The sequence below is a fragment of the Myotis davidii genome, unplaced genomic scaffold (assembly GCF_000327345.1).
Source record: "Myotis davidii unplaced genomic scaffold, ASM32734v1 scaffold1, whole genome shotgun sequence".
Classification (NCBI taxonomy): Eukaryota; Metazoa; Chordata; class Mammalia; order Chiroptera; family Vespertilionidae; genus Myotis; species Myotis davidii.
Window position 1 is genome coordinate 6,604,317 of NW_006294681.1, and position 17,708 is coordinate 6,622,024.

A 17,708-nucleotide genomic window follows, 5' to 3' on the forward strand; every position below is an offset into this window, starting at 1 on the left:
TATATTTAAAAAACAAAAAACCTCCAGACTTGAACAGCATCTCTGCAGTCAGAAAATGAACATCTCGGAAATGAGAATCCAAAGCTTCAGCACAAACTTACAGTAATGACTGAACTGTATCTAGAAAATGAAATGATATTTCACAGGAAGTTGACAGTAGAAGGAAGTAACTGGTTAGAGAAAGAGGAAAAACTTTCTAAAGCAGATGAAAAGCTAGGTCAGCCATGTAGCTGAAGTGCTAGAGACCAATAGAAAGTGAGCCAAAGATCTTGAAGAATTGGAGAGAACCATTCATTCTTATCAAGGGCAGATTATTTCCCATGAGAAAAATTTCACATGGTAAGTGGTTGACAGCTCGGACTGCTAAAAGAAACCTCAATGATTTAAAGAAAGAAAATTCTTCCCTACCAGGTTTGGCTCAGTGAATAGAGTGCCAGCCTGCAGACTGGAAGGTTGTACGTTTGATTCTGGTCAAGGGCACATGCCTCGGTTGCAGGTTTGATCGCTAGCCCCCGAGGAGCATGCCAGAGGCAACCAATTGATGTCTCTCTCACATCGATGTTTCTCTTTCTTTGTCTCTCCCCCTCCCTTCCACTCTCTCTAAAAATCAACGGGAAAGTGTCCTTGGGTGAGGATTAACAAAAATAAAAGTTAAAAAAAGAAAGAAAATTCTTACTTCAGACAAAAATTAACTAAAACAGAGCTTAAATTTAAACTTTTAGAAAAAGATCCTTATGCACTTGATGTTCCAAATACAGCATTTGCCAGAGAGCATTCCCCATATTGTCCCTCAGCATTGGATAGACCTTCATCTGAAAGGAGAGCTTTTCTCTCCCCTCCATCTTTGTTGGAGGATCCACTCAGACTCTCACCTTTGCTTCCAGGAAAAGGGGGAAGAGGTTCAAGAGGCCCAGGGAATCCTCAGGTCCATCAGATTTCTAATGAAAGAGGAGAATCAAGCCAAGACCATTTAACTGATCCTCACAGGGAACCTTCTGACCCAGAGTGACTTTCACCTCCTTGGGAATAGGATCATTCCTGATGACTCCTCCATCAGGCCAAACTTATCCTGACCCAGCAATTCCACTCTGGGTATGTTCCAAAAGAATCATAAGTAGGGATTTGAACAGATACTTGAACATCCATGGTCACAACAGCATTATTCACAATTGCCAAAGGGTGGAAACCACCCAAGTGTCTACTGATAGATAAATGGATAAACAAAACGTGGTATCTACATACTCTGGAATATTGTTCTGACACATGCTCCAACATGGATGAACCTGGGGGACTTTATGTTAAATGAAATAAGCTGGACACAAAAGGACAAATACTGTGTAATTCCACTGCTATGAAGCACCTAGAAGACTCAAATGTATAGAGACTGAAAGTTGCATAGTGGTTGCCAGGAGCTGGGAAGGAGGGAAAGGGGAGTTCGTGTTGACTAGGTACAGTGTTTTAGTCTGGGATGATGAAAAAGTTTTGAAGGTGGCTAGTGGTGATAGTTGCACACTTGAAAATGTTAAGACTGTAAATTTTATGTTATGTCTATTTTACCACAATTACAAGAAAAATATTACAGAGCAGATTATTGAGAAATAGGGCTTAGAGCTGAGAGACATTAATCCATAACAAGCATAGTTGCCATACTGCTCTGTGATCCTGAGGCTGGCTGAGACTCTGCAAACAATGGGAATCGAAGACAAGAAAGTGGGACTTAAGAAGAGAGAGCTATCAACTCTGCCTTCCACATTTAAAAATGAAGAGGACCAGATAAAACTAGTTTTGCCATTCCCCTAGCTTTTCACCTTGAAAATTATCTGCCCTTTTGGGTCTCTGTTTTCTTGTTTCTAAAAGTAAGAAATGACAACATTTTTACAATTCTTCCAGGCTCTAAAAGGCTATCATTTTATGTAAACAAGACCACAAAACAATACTGTAAAAATTGTGTACAATTCTGAAAACTTTGCTACTTCGTCCAAAATTCAGACTTCAGTTTCTAACCTTGACAGAGTGACTGGTACCAGCCCTAGCTTCCCTGCACTCAATATATAAAGCACATGTTTCCAAGCATTGGACAACAGGAAACAGAATGTGGTAATCCTAGAGAAAAGGGAAATACTCGAAATGAGCCCCGATTTAGCCTGGCTTTCAGCCAGGGACACACTCAAACTGCAGCCAGGGAGCAGAGAGCTCTGAACTCTGTGACGTGTAGAAGCAGATACTGGAGTTCAGGTGAAGCAGCTGGACTTTGTAGGGAGAGGGAGAAGGGATGGCGGAAGTCTGAGTGGGTTTGCCCCATGGTCCTGGCTGAAGGCTAGACTGCATCAGTGCAGAGAACATGCTAATAGGCCCTGCAGAGAAGAGCGACTGCAGGCTGAGAGCTCCACAGGGGTCCTCGGGTCACTCAGGCTGGGAGATGTTGGATTCCTACCACTCAGAGAGGAGAAACTTTGCTAGCACTGCAGGCATTCAACTCAGACCTGGAAGGCCATGCTTTCTGAGTGAAGCATGTGCCCTGGAAAAAGGTTCTTTAGGACTAAGGACAAAAGGACCAAGAGACAAACAGAAATAAACCCACCTGGAAGGGTCAAGAGAACCCACTAATAATTTAACTGCTTGCTAGAATAAAACTCAATAGCCTTTAAAAGCAGATAGCATAATCTAACACTCCCTGAACATCAGTATACAATGAAAAATTACTGGATATGCAACGAATCAGGAAAATGTGACCTATACTCAAGAAATTATGTATTTTCCATATGTATATCCATTTCAGTAAAAAGACTAAAGAGATATCTAAGACAGCAAAATAGCCAGGGTGCCTCCAAATCTATAAAGAATTTGCAAAAATCTATTAAATACATATATATATATGTATATATATAAATGTATATATAAAATGCCATACTTTTTACCCATTAATTATAGCTATGTGAATTTAATGAGATGCTAAAAGATCCCAACCCTATAATCTTTTTTTGTTTATTTATTTTATTTATTAGATTCCACATATAAGTGAAATTATATGGCATTTGTCTTTCTCTGTCTGACTTATTTCACTTAGCATAGCACCCTCTAGGTGCATCCATGCTGTCACAAAAAGTAACAGTTCATTCTTTTTTAGGGCTTAGTAGTATTCCATTGCGTATCTGTACTGCAGCTTTTTTTTTTAAGATATTTTATTGATTTTTTACAGAGAGAGGGAGAGAGATAGAAACATCGATAAGAGAGAAACATCGATCAGCTGCCTCCTGCACATCTCCCACTGGGGATGTGCCCGCAACCCAGATACATGCCCTTGACCGGAATCGAACCCGGGACCCTTCAGTCCGCAGGCCGACGCTCTATCCACTGAGCCAAACCGGTTTGGGCGTCCACAGCTTTTTTATCTACTGATCTATTGATGGGCACTTGGGTTGCTTCCATATCTTGTCTATTATAAATAATGCTGCAATAAATATAGGGGTACATACATTATTTTAAATTAGTGATTATATATATATATATATTCCCAGAAATGGAATAGATGGGTAATAAGGCAATTTCATTTTTAATTTTGAGGAACCTTCACGTCAATCTTAATTGCCACCAACAGTACATGAGAGTTCACCCACACTTGTTGTTGTTGACTTACTGATGATAGCCATTCTGACACGTGTGAGGTGGTATCTCATTGATTTTAGATATTAACCCCTTATTAGATGTATCATTGGTAAATATCTTCTACTTAGTATGTTGTCTTTTTGTTTTGTTGATGGTTTTCTTTGCTGTGCAAAGGCTTTTAGTTTGATGTAATCCCATTTGTTTATTTGTTCTTTTGTTTCCCTTGCTCACGGAGATATATCAAAAAATATTGCTAAGAAAAATGTCTGAGGTTTTCCAGTCTATGGTATTTTCTAGGAATTTTATGGTTTCGAGTTTTACATTTAAGTCTTTAATTCATTTTGAGTTTATTTTTATATATTGTGTAAGAAGGTGGTCTAGTTCCATTTATTTGCATACATCTGTCCAAATTTCCCAACACCATTTATTAAATAGACTGTCTCCTTTGTCAAATATTAATTGACCATGTAGATGTGAGTTTATTTCTGGGCTCTCTATTCTGTTCCATTGACCTATATAGGGTGGGGCCAACATATATTTACAGTTGTGAGTACCCAAAACCCAAAGAGTTTATTCTTGTATTATTAAATTTTTTAATTATGGTACTATTTTCCATACAAACAACTGTAAACCTACTTTTGCCTCACCCTGTATGTCTGTTTTTATTCCAATACCATACTGTTTCAGTTATTATGGCCTTGTTGAATAGTTTGATAGGTAGCGTGATACCTCCAACTTTTTCTACTGAGCTTACATCCTACAGAAAAGTCTGCTGGATGCACAAATATATGTAATTTTATTTGTCTATATTTTAATAAAAGTTTTTTAAAAAAATTTTAAAGAGAAAATAATTGAAAGCAGAGACTAAAAGAGATATTTGCACCCATGTTCATAGCAGCATTATTCAAAGTAGCAAAAAGTATAAGCAACACAATGTCTATCAGTGAGTAAATGGACAAGCAAAATGTGGCATAAACATACAATGGAATGTTATTCAGCCTTTAAATGAAAGGAAATCGACCCATGCTAATATGGTTAATTAATATTTGACAAAGGAGGCAAAAGCATACAGTGGGGTAAATACGGTCTCTTCAATAAATGGTGTTGGATAAATTGGACAGGTATGTGCAAAAAATGAAACTAGACCACCAACTTATATCATACATGAGAATAAACTCAAAATAGATAAAAGTTTTAAGTGTCAGTTGCAAGACCATAAAATTTCTAGAAAAAAACATAGGCAGAAAAATCACAGACATCTCAATTAGCAGTATTTTCACCGATATATCACCTAGGGCAAGGGAAACAAAGGAAAAAAATAAATGGGACTACATCAAACTAAAAAGCTTTTGCACACCAAAAGAAATCATCAACAAAATGAAAAGGGACCCTACAATATGGGAAAACATATTCACCAATGATACAACTGATAAGGTTTGATTTCCAAAATATACAAAGAACTCATACAACTCAACACCAGAAAGACAAACGATCCAATTTTAAAAATGGGCAAAGGACCTGAATATACACTTCTCCAAAGAGGACATACAGATGGCCAATGGACATATGAGAACATGCTCATGGTCACTAATAATCAGAGAGATACAAATTAAAAACTACAATGTGGTATCACCTCACACATACCAGAATGGCTACCATCAATAAATCAACAAGCAACAAGTACTGATGAGGGTGTGGAGAAAAGGGAATCTTTATGCCAGTGATTCTCAACCTTGGCTGCACATTAGAATCACCTGGGAATCTTTTTAAAATCCTGATTTCTGGGCCTCATCCTCCGGAAATTCTGTTTCTTTGTTACTAATGATGTGGCCTCACCCCATAACAAAGAAACAGAATTTCCAGAGGATGAGGCCCAGAAATCAGGACTTTTAAAAGATTCTCAGGTGATTCTAATGTGCAGCCAAGGTTGAGAACCACTGCTTTATGCATTGCTGGTGGGAATGCAGCCGCGATGGAAAACAGTATGGAGGTTTCTCAAAAAATTAAAAATGCATCTGCCATCCAACCCAGTGATCCCACTTCTGGGAATATATTCTAAGAATTCTGAAACACCAATCAGAAAGAGTATATTCATCCTATGCTCATAGTAGCATTATTTACAATACCTCAGGTCTGGGAATAGCCCAACTGCCCATCAGTAGATGAGTGGACAAAAAAGCAGTGGTGCAGCCCTGGCCAGTTTTGCTAAGTGGTTAGAGCATTGGCCTGCAGCCCAAAAGGTCTCGGCTTCAATTCCCAGTCAAGGGCACATACCTCAGTTACAGGTTCAATCCCCAGGCCCGGTGGGGTTGTGGTCAGGGTGGTACAGAAGGCAACCATTGGATGTGTTTCTCTCACGTCCATGTCTCTCTCTCTTTCCCCCTCTCCCCTCCTCCCTCCCTTTCACTCTGTCTGAAAATCAATGGAAAAAATATCTTCAGATGAGGATTTAAAAAAAGAAGGGAAAAAAAGCTGTGGTACATTTACACAATGGAATACTATGCTGCTGTAAAAAAGAAGGATTCTTACCCTTTTAGACAACATGGATGGACCTGGAGACGATTATTCTAAGCAAAATAAGTCAGAGAAAGACAAACATCACATGATCCCACTTATATGTAGAATCTAATGAACAAAATAAACTAATGAGCAAAATAGGTCCAGAGATATGATTACATGGAACAGAATAACAGATCTCAATGCGGAGGAGAGACAGAAAGAGACCATATATGCATATATGCACAACCCATGGACGCAGACAATAGCATAAAGAAGGCTGGGGTGGGGCAGGGTTTGGGTGGGAGCGGCCCAAAAGGAAGAAAATGAGAGACATCTGTAATACTGTCAACAATCAAATAAAATAAGCTACTTAATTAAGTTAAATTAGTAGTTTAAAATAACAACTTTTTATTTGTTCATGATTCTGCAACGTAGGAGGAGCTGAGTATTTCTTCTGCTGGTCTTGCCTGGGGCCATGCCATGCGGGTTCATTTGCCTGGCAGGTTAGCTAGGGCCTGTGCTCACTGGAGCGTGGGACAGCTGGACTTCTCAATATATACAGTTTCAGGACCTCTCCCTCTCCATGTGGCCTCTTTTTCATGGTCTACCCAGTAGCCAGACTGTTTACCTGCTAGACTTCCAAGAGCAGAAAGACAGAACCTGTCAGCCCTTCTTCATGCCTAGGAACCTGTCGGTCCTTCTTCACGTGTTTGCAGTCTCAGCACATGGCTTCTACTGCTATGTGTTGGTCAGAGCAGTCACCGGGTTGGCCCAGATTCACGCCGATGAGAATGAGACATTATCTCTTGGTGGGGAGTGACAGTCACATTGCACAGTGACTGGGATGGGAGGCGTTGCTGTAGCTGGCTTTGGACATGTGCTCTACCACATCTGGCATATTAATTGTGAAGGGCTTAATAAGCAAATGAAATATTATAGAGGACAGCAGGGGTTACGTATAATGCATCTAAAGAGAAACTTCAACACAACAAAAATCTGACATGAAAGATATATTTTACCTGCAGGAAGTGGAAAACAAGACTCCTGCTTTATTGTAGTTGAAAGATAAAGTAGGCAGAAGACCAAGAAATTATAAAGCGGTTAGTTCATTCCACAACTGTTTTTGAATGTTTAATGTGCTAATCGTATACCACTAGGTAAAGTATAATTTTTCAAAGATTGCTTTCAAGCCCTGACTCCTACTTCTTTTCCAACTACAACTATCATAACTTTTCCAAAAAGAAGGGATGAGAAGATAGAAATCACAAAAACAGCTGCCATTTTGGGGGAGGCGATTAATAGGTGTTTGGAATTATGCTAAGCTGGGTCTCTGAGTCCTTTCAAACCCTGCAATGTAAGCCCCACCATTAGTCATTCCATAGGTGACAAAACTGATGCTTTGAGGGGCTACATACTCTCAAAGCGACACTGACTGCCTAAAACATTTCATTTTATAACGGGTCAACTGAGGAGCCTTCGTTATTGAGAACATAAGATCATATTTTAGAAATGTTACTGTTTGTATTATTGTTTAAATATATTTTTATTGATTTCAGAGAAGGGAGATGGAGAGAGAGAGATAGAAACCATCAATGATGAGAGAGAATCATTAATTGGCTGCCTACTGCACACCCCACACTGGGGATCAAGCCCACACCTGGGCATGTGCCCTGACCAGGAATCGAACAGTGACCTCCTGGTTCATAGGTCGATGCTCAACCACTGAACCACACTGGCTGGGCTGTTTGTATTACTTTTAATTTGCAGTTTTACCCAGTCAAGTTCCCCTGGAATCAGAGTGCTCCTTCCCCAACTGTGATTCGGTCTGCAGAAGGTCCAAGGCCTTTCCATGATAGGCCTGGACCACACTCATCCAACATCCACACACACTTCAAGAGCACGCCATCCCACAAAGCACCCTCATAGTTAAAGCCCGTGAAAACTTGTAAACGGCGGCTACCAACACTGCCGAGGTCTGAGTGGAAAAACACCACGCTTTTCTCAAAGAGCCACACAATTGTCTTGGGTCCCAAATGGAAAGCGCTCTTTCTCCCTCTTCCTGCTTCTGCCTCCCACAAGGCTGCTGCATGGATCTCTGCTGACCCAGACTTTCCTCTCCTTGGGGTGGGATGCTTCCTCACGCATTCAGTAAGAGGAAGAGGTGGACAGAGAGTGGAGGCGGCCACTGAACCGCAGGGCCCTCGAGGCGGGAGATTGTGTGAGCTGAGGCCAGAAGTCCCTTGGGGGAGGCGTGAGCAGGGGGAAAGAATGGAGGGGCCTGCAAGGCCTGCCCAGATAAGCATCTCGCATTCTCCCTCCTTTTCCTTGTTCCTCGGCGGCAGCAGGGGCTCGCCCACCCTGTGCCTTTTAACTGTCAAGGAGCCAATGCCAAGTGCTGGGCCAAGTCATCACCGATGACATGTGAGTTGTGTGTGTTCCAAATTGGCCTTCCTGCCTTTCTGCAAGAAAAACAAGCTTGAGCTGGACCCCAACAAACATGACAGGAAAAATAACAACCCTTGTCGAGGGCTGATACTGAAAACGACTGGTCTCTCCACCCCAGACCAGCCCCTGCTGGGGAGGAGCAGGTCCCCATCTCTGGCTCCAGGAGGGGGTGGGGGCGGGAATTCTGAAACTCGGGAGCCTCCATGGCCTAGTGTGTGGGGACCATCAGGTTGTTCCTTCTGAGGTCACCTGTGCAGGGCACCCCCAGAGGCCCTTTTCAGATTCCACAATGACACCGCAAGCGTTAAACACTATAGCATCAAGCCCACTTTACAGAGATCGGTGCATGGCTTCAAGTAACACAGGGATTGAGCAACAGAGCTACATTACTTCTCAACAGTTCATACTTCCTACTTTCTTTTTATGCCTATATTAGAAAAATGAGAAGTCAGAATGCATGCTATTGAGGGACCCATTTCCCTAGATAATATGCTACAAGTCATTAATGCAAACTACTGGCCTAGATAATAAAAAAAGAACATGAAATGTATTATTATTGTTATTGTTGTTGTCATTATTTCGAATAACACTTCTTTATCAAACTTGTAAACCTCCCCAAACCAGAATCTGTTGTATTTTCCATTGGTGTTTTCCATATGACTTGACACGGTCCACCTATGTTCACAGCCAAAGGGTGGAAGCAATCTAAAGTGTTCCTGAATGGATGAATGAAAAAACAAAATGTGACATATGCATACAATGCAATATTATGCAGCCTTAACAAAGAAAGGAATTCTGACACATGCTAGGATATGAGTAAAACTTTATGGACATTATGCTCAGTAAAATAGTCACAAAAAACAAAAACTATATGATTTCACTATCTAGGTACCTAGATATCACATTCATAGAGACAGAAAGGAGAAACATGTTGTCCTGGGGCAGTGGGAGGGTGAATGGGGAGTTAGTGTTTAAAGGTATAGAGGTTTACTTTGGGGAGATAAAAATGTTCTGGTGATAGATGGTGATTATGGTTGCACAACAATGTGAATGTACTTAATGCCACCGTACTGCACATTTAAGAATGATAAAGATGAAAAATTCTTTGTTATGTGTAGTTTACTACTGTTTTTTTTTAAAGGATAAATATTGAGGCATCTAATAGATCTGTATTCAGTCCTGGCCAAGGGAGAGAAAATACTAAATTATGCTGAAGTCCTTCCTAGTGTGTGCACTCTAGGTTTAACTAACAATAATGGCTACATTCAAACTATTATTATCATTAGCCTGAGCTTTAAAGTCAAGTATAGAACAATTGCATTAGGAGTTTTACAAAGATTTTAGAGTGTTTCTAAGAGGCTATTCATAGGATGACACAGTCAGCCATTAACTCTTAAGGTTTGATGCAAAAAACAGAGAACAACAAAAACTTGTTTTGCCTATCCACACTGCACCTAGTAACTTTTCAGAAGGAAATAAAAATTTTTGATTTGTGTTCTTTTGTATCTTGAAAGATTCTTCTAAACACAAACTCTTCCATTCCCTAAACTCTTTTTAGAAAGCTGGTATAACTTCAATTCCAAAAAATGGCATGGACATTACAAAAACAGGAAAATTATGGAGCCTCCTTACTCAGAACTTTCCAAACCAAATAAAAATACACTCATTCTAGAAATACAGAAAAAAATATAATACTTTGCGCTTACTTAAGTATATTCCATGAATGCAAGACTGGTTTAATATTTCAAAAGCAATTAGCCAACCAATTTATCACTAAATTATTTAATTTTAAAATTAATAGTATAAAGGAGAAAAAACACATGAACAGCCCAATACATGCAGAAAAGAGCAGTTGATAAAAATTCAACATCCATTCCTTTTTTTAAAAAAAAATAGCAATTTGACATTTACATACCTTTTTCTTTTAATTGAATATTTGTGTGTGTGTGTGTGTGTGTGTGTGTGTGTTTTGTTTTTATAGAAAGTGGAAGGGAGAAGGAGAGAGTGAAACTTCTATGAAAGAGAAACACCTATTGGCACATCCTCTACTGAGGATTGAGCCTGCAACCTGGGCATGTGTCCAAACCGGGAATCTAACTGGGTGACCTTTTGGTGCATGGGACCATGCTCAACAGAGCCACACTGGCCAGGGCTCAAATCTATTCTTCATAAAAATTCTTAGCAAACCAAAAATAGGCAAGAACTTCTTTACCAACCAAAGGGTATTTATAAAAGACCTACAACAAATATCATAGGTAACAGTGAAATGTTGAACGCTTAACTTTTGGGATTGGAGTGAGACCAGGCCACCTGCTATCACTACTTCTACTGTAATGGTGGTCTAACCTGGATGGCAAGGCAAGAAAAAAAACGCAAGTAAAATTTATATGAGGTGGAAGTAAGAAATACAAATATTATTTACAAATAATGATTTCATGTGATGAAAACCCAAAGGGATTTACATATACATTTTAGAATTAATAAATTCAATTAATACTGCCATAGATACAAATGAAATAATAGGACAACAGGGATGCACTTCCCCAAAAATAGTTTTTGTGGGGGTTTTTTAAAGGAGATTCTTCTTTTTTTTTCACATGTATATATTTTTTATTGATTTCAGAGAGGAAGGGAGAAGGAGAGAGAGATAGAAACATCAATGATGAGAGATAATCCTTGATTGGCTGCCTCCTTCACACCTCCTACTGGGGATCGAGCCTACAACCCGGGCATGTGCCCTGACCAGGAATCAAACCGTGACCTCCTGGTTCATAGGTCAATGTTCAACTACTGAGCCAGGCCAGCCAGGCTACTGTTTTGTGTTTTAGAAGAGGAAGTGGTAATACAAGTTTCCAAGATTTTGACAAACTCTCGCTTGAGTAAACCCTCATACTTTGGTATATAGCCTTTTGCATACTTCTTTCTTCATCACACAGAATGTTAAAAAAAGACATGTACTCAAGGATTAAGAATTAGTAAAATTAGTTTTTACTGCTTCCTCACATTCTAAAATGAAACTGATATTTATCTCTTCTGCCCAGGGAATAGCTGTGAAGCCATAAACAATGACTCACACTGAGGTTTGGAGCCATTGACTTGAGCCAACCTAAGGAACTATTAGTTGTGCCTACCATGACTTTTGCCACATTAGTGCAAATAACAGCACGGTGCAAAGGGTGAATATGTCTTAGTGTTATTATGAACTCCCTGAAAGTGTTTCAGGACCTCAGGATCTATGGACCACTCTTTAAGAACTACTGATCTAGCAAATTTGAACAGAGCCTTTGACCCAGCTAGTGTATTCCTAGGACTTTACCCAACAAATGCACCTTGATGCAACAGAGGTAAATCAAGAAATGCGCGAGAATATTTACAGAAGTATTATTCATAATAGCCAAAATGGGAAACAACTTAAAATGTAAATAAAAATAGAGTAAATAATAAATTGTGGAATATCCATATAATAGAATACTATAAAGTAATGAAAATAAATGTTTCAAAGTTACATGCAATATACGAATAAATTAAGAAATGTAATATTGAGAGAGAAAAATGTTCAGAGTACCATTTCTCACAACAGCAAAAACTTGGAAGTAACCCAAATGTCCATCAAAGAGAAAATGCATGAAAAGTAATGTAGTATGTTTATACAAAGGAATATTATACAGGAGCCAAAACAAATAAACTACAGAAGGAGACATCAATATGGAAGAAACTTAGCAATATAATGGGTGAAGAAAGTAAGTTCCCAGTAATTACCTAAAGCACGATACTCTTTTTGAAAGTCACAAAAAAATACAAAATTAGAAGATATCCCATATAATAAAAGGCTAATATGCAAACTGACCGAACAGTGGAACGACCAGTCACTATGATGTGCACTGAGCACCCCGGGGCAGATGCTCAATGCAGGAGCTTCCCCCTGGTGGTCAGTGTGCTCCCACAGGGGGAGCACCACTCAGCCAGAAGCTGGGCTTACAGCTGGTGAGCACAGCAGCAGTGGGGGGAGCCTCTCCCGCCTCTGTGGCAGCAGTAAGGATGTCCAACTGCTGGCTTAGGCCTGCTCCCCACAGGAGCTGTCAATTGGACATCCCCCAAGGGCTCTCCCGGACTGCACCGCAAGAGGGTGCAGGCTAGGCTGAGGGACACGCCCCTCCCCGAGTGCATGAATTTCGTGCACCAGTCCTCTAGTATCATTATATAAGAGAATGATTAACACAAGACTTAGGTTAGCTACTTCCTATGGTGAAGGGAAGAGGCATAGGGTGTCAGAACCCATGTCAGATGTTGGTTGTTTTCAAGATCCTAGCTTTTGTGTTTAGTGGTGGGTTCACAGAGGCTTAATATATTGCTATCCATACGTAAATAAATAAATAGGTGATACCTGGGTTAAATTTGAGACTGCAAGGAACAAAATTTCAGATTAATCCAATTATCTGCCTCTGAAGTCAGTCCTTCATTAAAAAATATAGTTATAAGAAATGTAACCGCTGTGTTTTAAAAAATTGATTGGATAAAAAGTATAATGTATACAAATGAGGATCAAATTGAATTTGAAAGATCAAATTGGGCAATTCTGGCAGGAAAAAGAAAGGAAAGAAGGATGGAGAAAGTAAATATGTTTAAAATTAAGATTTATTACCAATAGATGTAGAAGTACTGAAATCCAGGTAATAAGTACCACCAAAAGAAAAAATATATAAATGAGGAGAAAAACAATAGAGACAAATATCCCATAGTTAAAGAATTATTAAGAGCCTGTAATTTGCCAAAGAGGAAATGTAAATGGGAAAGTAGCACACATCTAGAAACACGTTAGTAATATTTAAGAACAATGAAGAAAAAGAAAATTCTAAAATTTGTATGGAAAAATTACCAAACAAGAAGAGCCAAAAGAGTTTAAAAATAGAGTGGTGGGGGTATATTTGTCCTACCAGATGCCAAAGCACATCAGAAAGCAGGCATGCTTGAAACACTGGGTTATCTGTGTGAATAGACAATGGCACAGACTAGAAATTATAGACATTAACTCATATTCATAGAAGAACGTAATATATTGCAGAAGTCACTTTACAAATCAATGCTTATGAAGGTTATTAGTGTTGGATAATTGGATAACCAGATGGAAGAATTAATTTGTGTCCTGTATTATTAGTTTGCTAGGGTTGCCATAATAAAGTACCACAAACTGAATGGCTTAAACAACAGCAATGTATTTTCTCATATTCTGGAGGCTGGAAGTCCAAAATTAAGGTGTTGGCAGGTCCTTGTTCTCTCTGAAGGCTCTAGGGAAGGATTTATTCCCGCTCTCTCTCCTACCTTCTGGTAGTCCCTTGGCTTGTGGCATCAAAATTCCAGTCTTCACATGACATTCTCCATGCATGTGTGCATGCATGTGTGTGTCTACATTTCCTTTTGTTATAAAGACACCAGTCATTTTGGATTAGGGGCCCTTCCTACTCCAGTATGATCTCATCTTAACTAATTACATCTGCAACAATCCTATTCCCAGATAAGGTCAGATTCTGAGGTATTAGGATTTCAACATATGAAGGGGCACACAATTCTCCCTACAACATATCTCTCTACCTTAGTTTTTACACCAAAATAAGTTACTCAAAGACGAAAATTTGAAAAAAGAACAATTACAAAAAGAGGAATGGGGTTTTTGAAAAATTGTTTTTGTTTTTGAAAAATCCCAGAATGAGGATGATCATGTTATATACAATAATTCAATTCAATTCAATTATTGCAAAAGCCAGAGCCATAAAAACAAACAAAAATGCATTGAAATAACTGTGTTATTTTTAAAATTTTACATAGTGGGAACCCTATAAATAAAAAATAAATGATAAACCAAGTAAAGTATAGTTTTGTGATTTGTATCATAGAAAAAATGTGTATCTCCTCTAACTCAAAAAAAGAACAGCAGTAAAATGGTAAAACAAGCAAAGATACCAAAAGAACAACCAAACTGTCAAAAGCACAGAGACTTATTTTTCTGTGATAAACTGGCTGTGAAGACAAATCCCAAATATTAACTCACAAACATGCTTTGAGCAGAGGACCCATAGACAGAACAATCCCCCAAGGGGATCAAACCAAAGAAGACAATGGTCTTACTGAGATATAAACACGAAAAGTAAAGCTCAAAAGAAAAGAACTCCATTTAGTACATAGAAATACTGTCATATTTTCCACCCGCAGAAAGTTGCTTACATTCTCTAAATGAGTTAAGATGTCAATACATGAAGTGCAGATAACATTGCTTACTTTACTGAATACATTGGTTATTAAAGGTGATTGATTATACAAAGATTCAGGATAATAAATAGCACACTTAGTAATTTTACAATAAATATTCATTATGTAAGGCCCTTAGAACAGTGCCTGATGCGATAATTAGTATATACCAAAAAATATTAGCCATTATTTTCATAATCATTATTGTTATTAAGATTATCTCTTCCCTATATGTTTTCTTCTAGAGCTTTGCTATTTGAAATACAGTTTTCCTGGTGCAATGAAAAGTGATCTCAATAGATGGCTCTCTGGCACTTTCACTTTCTCAAGGGAAACACATTTGCCCTGTTAGAGGGTTGGCTCCAAGGTTTGTCCACGCCTAACAGACCTGGCATTAAAGAGTCCCAAACTAGAGAAAGTTCCACATAAACTTTCATCTCCCCCACATCTGAAGCCATGCCAACTATTTCTTGGGATTATTTATAATAACTCATTTTTAAAGATAATAGAAAATGCAAGTTATAATAAATTATTTTCAGTCCATAAAACATGTATTCAGTATCCACAGATAAATGCTTTTAAGCAGTTCTATTTTTTAGTCCTAGCAATAATTCTATCATGGGAGTATTATCTCCATTTTATGGTGAGGAAACCAAACCTCAGTCCAGATGGACACTTTGTCCAGTGGCCTGAAAGGAAGAAGAGAAAACTCTTCCAGGATTCATACTTTGTGATCCTAATAATCTCTATCATTCTGGATGCACATCTTGTGCCCAGATAGTGATTGGAGAGTACAAATCCATCATCTGCCCAGGTTATAATGTGGTGCTGCATAGTCATATCTGTACTGAGGCAATCAAAATAGCCTCAATTAGCCTGGTAGACAAAAAATCAGGAGGAAGAAAGTAAGAGTCAACCCCATTTTGTGAAACAAGATCAACTATACATTGCTCCTTTAAGGACAGCAGAAACCATCTGCCTCAAGACCTTAATTTCTATTTACTTATTTTAAAGTTAGTATTTTATTTTATTTTATTTTATTTTATTTTATTTTATGAATCCTCACCTGAGGACATGCTTAGAGAGAGGAAGGAAGAAAGAGGAAAACATAGATGGTTGCCTTGTGCCCACTCCTTGAATCAGCAACATTTTGGTGCACAGGACGACACTCAACCAACTGAGCCTCTCCAGGCTGCCTTGAGACCTTTAAAGACTTCCCTCAGGTGGGTCAATTTCCCTAAGAGAAGAGGGTAAGACCACTGCAATTGGAAATGTTCTGAAACTGGTGCCAGAGAAAAACTAAGCATTTTCTTGATGACCCTGCACAATACTGTGAGAAAATTGACTGCAAAAGCCTACTTCATACTGCCTTCTCTTATTTTCTGCCCATTGACAAATCTCTACCAATATTTTTCAAAGACAAAATGCACAGCGAATGTCCACATTATGGCACCTTCTTCATAGAGAACTCAGCTGGGCCACTGTTGACTTTTTCTCGAGATTTTTTTCTTCCCCTCTCAAACTGCTTCCTTGGCCAGATTTGATAATAGTTTTGTAAGTAATGAGGATGTAATTTGCCTACAATAATGAAAATCTACAGAAATTTTTAAATTTTTTGTTTTCCCCGTAGGCATACTTAGTATATCCCTCCCCAGGCAGATCCTTCTGAGTGTGCAAGCGTGTGTGCACATATTATAGACAATTACCATGTTAAGAAAATGTTCAATTTACTCCCCCCACACACCAAAATAAACCAACAACAAAATACCATACTTTGTCCAGTGGGATATAGTATGTTACATGAAGAAATAGACAACACCCAACCCCTCAGTCTCATGGCTCTACTATTTATAATATGTACTTAAAAATTAGAAATAAATCTAATTTTTATATCAAAGCTAAAATTAAATTGAGACACTGATTGGTCAAACTAAAATGAAGTGCTTATAAAACAAACTTTGAGACCCTAGACTTTGATATGTTCAGAAAATTATAAATCAACTTTGACCCGGCCTGAGAGGCCTTGTGAATTCCACTCATTGTCGTGGATGGGTCAAAAAAAAACAGCTATTTATCTAAAAAATCCAGGCAAACCTGCAGGGAAAATAAACAAACTTCGGAAGAATTGTTCCAAAGATAACTCTATAGAAACACAGAAGGGAATAGATTTAAAATCCCCAAATTGAAAATGTGGTAAAATGGGCCACAGGGAATGCACAGCCCTCAGGAAGGAACCAATAGGTAAGCCAGCACCAGGTGAGCCCTGAGAAGAGGAAGCCAGGCCCATGTCCTAAGCCACCTTTTCCAAGTCAAGTCTCCAATGGCCCAACTGAATGTACCTTTGCAGTGGTCAATTCATCGTGCCTAATAATTTGGATACTGCCATTGAGAGCTTACTGATTAACCTCTTAAATATTGTAGGTTTCAAAAACAAAGACAATACAAAATCAAATTATTATTTCCTGGCCAGGCACACCAATAAAGAAAGTCACTGGATAGCTCACTCAGAGAAAAAAGTCAGGGGGGTGAAGGTAAAGGTGTGGTGGTTTGGGGAATGAAAACCAGCACTCTGAATAAGGCAAAATCCACAGTAAAAGATTGTTTAAAACAGGCCCCATTGTCAAGGAAAAGTCTTGGTGTAGACCCAATGAGTATCAGTTGGTTAAAATCAGTTCTGATGAAATACAATATTTAGTTTTTTGGTATCTCCTAGGCAAATGCTGATAGAAATGGAAAATTTTCTTTATGTATAGGTCATAACAACCACATGCAATGTAGCACATATGAGAATATCCAGAATACACACACGTGTCACAGTAGTGAGTTTTAGTGAAGGAAATGTGATAGCTTTTAATTTTTGTTTTTGCTCTTCTTTCCAATTTTTTTTTTACACTGATCACATTCTGTTTATGTTG

General features: G+C 38.7%; 1 pseudogene; it reads left to right on the forward strand.

Moving 5' to 3' along the window:
- The window catches only part of LOC102772798, a 14,620-nt pseudogene extending 13,611 nt beyond the window's left edge, over positions 1 to 1,009 (forward strand).
- The last annotated feature ends 16,699 nt before the right edge of the window (positions 1,010 to 17,708 follow it).